This window comes from Neophocaena asiaeorientalis, unplaced genomic scaffold (assembly GCF_003031525.2).
Source record: "Neophocaena asiaeorientalis asiaeorientalis breed wild unplaced genomic scaffold, Neophocaena_asiaeorientalis_V1.1 scaffold54, whole genome shotgun sequence".
Lineage (NCBI taxonomy): Eukaryota > Metazoa > Chordata > Mammalia > Artiodactyla > Phocoenidae > Neophocaena > Neophocaena asiaeorientalis.
Genome location: NW_020174938.1, coordinates 1,594,259 through 1,598,848, shown reverse-complemented (window position 1 = coordinate 1,598,848; position 4,590 = coordinate 1,594,259).

Below are 4,590 nucleotides of genomic sequence, written 5' to 3'. Positions count from 1 at the left end.
TCTTTATTGCCTTCATTTGTGTTAAATAAATATTTCTAGTGTACTACTCATCAGCAGGCAGACTCTCAACCACTGCGCCACCAGGGAAGCCCCTTAACTATATTTTAAAGGTTATTTTCTTAGTAGTTGCTTAAGGATTAAAATCCTAACATCACTATCTACTTTTATTTTTTAAGATTTTTTTTTGATGTGGACCATTTTTTTTTTTTAAGTCTTTATTGAATTTGCCACAACATTGCCTCCGTTTTATGTTTTGGTTTCCTGGCCACGAGGCATGCGGTATCTTAGCTCCACAACCAGGGGTCGAACCCACACCCCCTGCATTGGAAAGTGAAGTCTTAACCTGGGAAGTCCCACTATCTACTTTTATACTGATTTAATTCTGCTTAAATATAGCAACTTTCCTCCAATACAGCTCCATTTCTTCTCCCCTCTTTGGTGCTATTAGTTTCATATGTAATTGATATATGTTATGAACTTAACAATACAGTGTTATGTTATAATTATTGCTATAATTTTATGCTTTCTGAAAGAAATTAAGTGAAATGAGTTGGTCACAAAAGGACAAATACTGTCTGATTCCACTTATATGAGGTTGTGCTCAAATACCTTGACTCTGTAAGATTTCTATTCTGCCAGTTGATCTGTATGTGGGTTGTAGAGTTTATTCAAAGTTCATCTAGTTCTCAAGACTGCCTTGGCCTTCACTTTCTGCTAGGGCTCTTGTAGATCTCCTCTGTGAATGTTCATACTTTCCCAGTCATCCAGGCATGCACGGAGAGCTGATCTAACCTTTCTATGGCTGTCTGATTTCCAGGATCTCCCCATTAAGTTTCTTGTTGGTGTGCTGCTCTCCCAGCCAGGCTAGCAAAACTGCAGGTTTTTTTCATTTGTTTCCTACTTTTACACATGATGCTGCTGGCTTACATTTTTGTCTATTTGGGGACTTCCCTGGTGGTCCAGTGGGTGAGACTCCACGCTCCCAATGCAGGGGGACTTCATTTGATCCCTGGTTGGGGAACTGGATCCTGCATGCATGCTGCAGCCGGGAGTCTGCATGCCACAACTAAGAGACTGCATGCCACAACTAAGATCCGCATGTAGCAGCAAAGATCCCGTGTGCAGCAGCTAAGACCTGGCACAGTCAAAATGAACAAATACATTTTAAAAAAATTTGTTTTTGCCTATTTCAATTCAAGTGTATCCCCTCTTGTGGATATACTTCTGGTTTTCATCCACACCCTGTTAACACTGTCATTGTCAATGACCAAGCTGGGGGGTAATGGGAGCAACCCTAGGCAAAAAGATTGCAAAATTCCACTGTTTTGCTCAAAGTTCTAACATTTTTTCATGAATAAATGCTTCTCAATTTGTTGTTTGCCTTTGGCTAATTTCCAAACAAAACACTGCAAAGGTTTTTGGTTTTTGTTTTTTTATGTGTCCAGTTTTATACTTGTTTTGGGATTGAAGTATTTGCCAACTTCTTCATGCCACCTCGGCCAGAAGTTCCCCTTCCTATTATTGACTTTTGGGAATTCTTTGTATATTCTGGATACTAGTCCTATATCAGATATGTGTATTGCAAATATTTTCTCTCAGGCTGAGACTTGCCTTTTCATCTATTTAATAGTGTTTGAAGAGCAAAACCTTAAAAACTTTTATGGAATATAGTTTATTGATTTTTTTCTTTATGGATTGTGCTTTTGGTATAATATCTAAGAAAGCTTTGCCTGACCCATGGTCACAAAGATTTTTCTACTGTGTTTTAGGTTTATAGTTTTAGTTTTTACATTTTTGTCTATGGTCCATTTTGAGTTAATTTTTTAATATGGTGTGATTTATGGGCTGAGCTTCTTCTTCTTCTTCTTCTTTTTTTTACTGAATGTCCAATTATCCCAGTACAATTTGTTGAAAAGAATATTATTTGTCCATTGAATTGACTTGACACCTTTATCAAAAATCAATTGACCATATACGCATGAGCGTACCTTTAGGATCTCAGTTCTGATCTCTTAAAAGATAAACTAAAGTACATTAAAATTTGGAAGAGCTTATTACAGCAAACATGGATTCAAACTGGGCAGCAGCAAACCAAGAGTGATTAGGAGCACTCTACCAGCAGGAGCTGAGGGAAAAGGCTTTTATAGAGCAGACATGGAAGCAAAGCAAGGAAATTATTTGATTTGCTATACCTTAAGCAGTTGCCTTATTTGGAAAAGCCTAGTTGACTGTTTGTGATTCGTTGTTCTTCAGTTTCAATTTCTTAACCTTGGGACATTTACAGGAATTTACTCTGGATTAGGTTTTGGTTTGCTTACAACACATTAGAGCCACCTCAGTCTGAAGGCCTCCTTGTTTAATTACTAACAGCTCCACTGACATATGTATCAACCCTTTTGTCAATACTATACTCTCTTTTCTTTTTTCATAAATTTATTTATTTTATTTTTGGCTGCGTTGGGTCTTCGTTGCGTGTGGGCTTTTCTCTAGTTGCGGCGAGTGGGGGCTACTCTTCGTTATGGTGTGTGGGCCTCTCATTGTGGTGGCTTCTCTTGTTGCAGAGCACAGGCTCTAGGTGTGCAGGCTTCAGTAGTTGTGGCACACAGGCTCAGTAGTTGTGGCTTGTGGGCTCTAGAGCACAGACTCAATAGTTGTGGCAAACGGGCTTAGTTGCTCCGCAGCATGTGGGATCTTCCTGGATCACGGCTCGGACCCATGTCCCTTGCATTGGCAGGTGGATTCTTAACCACTGCGCCATCAGGGAAGCCCCAGAACAACTTTTAAATATATTTTTGGCTTGGAGTTTTTCCAGTCTCACAAAGAATATGATTTAGGGCTTCCCTCCACATGAATGGGTTTTTTTTGTTTGTTTGTTTTTGTTTTTTTTGCGGTACGCGGGCCTCTCACTGTTGTGGCCTCTCCCGTTGCGGAGCACAGGCTCCGGACGCGCAGGCTCAGCGGCCATTGCTCATGGGCCTAGCCGCTCCGCGGCATGTGGGATCTTCCAGGACCGGGGTACGAACCCGTGTCCCCTGCATCGGCAGGCGGACTCTCAACCACTGCGCCACCAGGGAAGCCCATGAATGTTGTTTTATATCAGGAATCCTAGTGGACTTTTTTTTAATCCCCTGTGTTCCTGCTCCACCCAGAGCTAAGCGAATATGGGAAAGTCTTCTGTGGGTGAGTTGGTATTTACCCCCCTGTTTCTCCCCTAGAGCATTGACTTTTGAGAAGTTCCAAATTGGGGGGAGGGGAGGGGTCTTTGATAACCTCCTTCCCAGGCCCAGACTTAAGACCTTTTCTTTCTCTTTCCTGCTGTTTTGTTTCTCCTAAGGCAGAGCTTCAGACAAAACTTGCATGCAGTTAATTTGACCCTAGGGAACAGGAGTGAGGGTTGGGAAAAGTGAAACAAAGAAACAAAAGCCAGTACAAGATCGCCTTATCAAGGGGACCTCTGATATGTTCTTGATTCTCACAGGATCTTCTGAGGAGCCTTGTGACATGGAGACTAAAGGGAGAAGCATTTATTATTTGCTCCTGTCCCCCACTGATCAAGAGTGGCCCTACAGATATTAAGTCCTCTGAACTTAGGGGTTGCACATGTATGAAGGTCCAAGAGATTCCCAAGGTCTCCTACCCTGCAGAGTCAAATAGTCTCAAACAGGAACGAGAGGTAGATCACAAGTGCCCAAGATGAAGTGACACCTACATGAGGCTGGTCGAGGTCCACATGAAAATGGTCACCTCTGCAGTGGCTAGAATCAGAGTGGGGGTCAGAAGTACTGACGTGGTGCCCAGGAGGTCTATCTACAGCCCAGTCCCTCGGGGAGCACCTGCTCTAGTTTAGGCTTACCCTGCTAGGATCATGCTCTCTTGTTATTCTGGCTTCAGCCTGTTTCTCTTACTTAACACTAGTTCATCTATGGTTTAACATGCACATTTTCGATATTCAGCATTTTTAGAGAGGGATTTCACTACTCAATTTGTCTGCATATTGCCAGATACAGAAATAAAAGTCATTATTTTCAAAATGCTTATAATATACTTTAATATTCCTTTCAAAGTTTGTTGAATATGGAAATCAAGTATCCCTTTCTGGAGTTCCTAGAACCTACCTTTGTGCCCTTTTTTGAAAGACAGTTCAGTCAATAATAATAATAACAACAGCTACTAGATTTTGAACACTTACTATATGCCAGACACCATGCTGAGTGCTTTATAGGCAGTTTCTCAGTGAATCCTTCAGACAGTACTAGGATAGTCACTTTGGTTCCCATTTTATAGATGAGTAAACTGAGGCCTAGAGGTTGCCCAAAGCCACATAGTGTATAAGTTGTTGATTTAGTTCAGAGCTTCCCCAGTTTCACTACATAGTTTGCCTTTCTGTGGAAAAGTCTTCCCTTCTCCCCACAGGACTTCTCCGAAAACCTACATTCAACCTAGAGGATCCCTTAAGCTTCAGGGTCCCTTGGCAGCTGCCTGGGAGTGAGCAAACTGAGCTTGAGGGAGCCAGGAGGCACACACAGAGCTTTCCTATCCACCCAGGAAACCTACCAGGGACCCATAGGCCTTCAAAGGCTGGCAAATTCC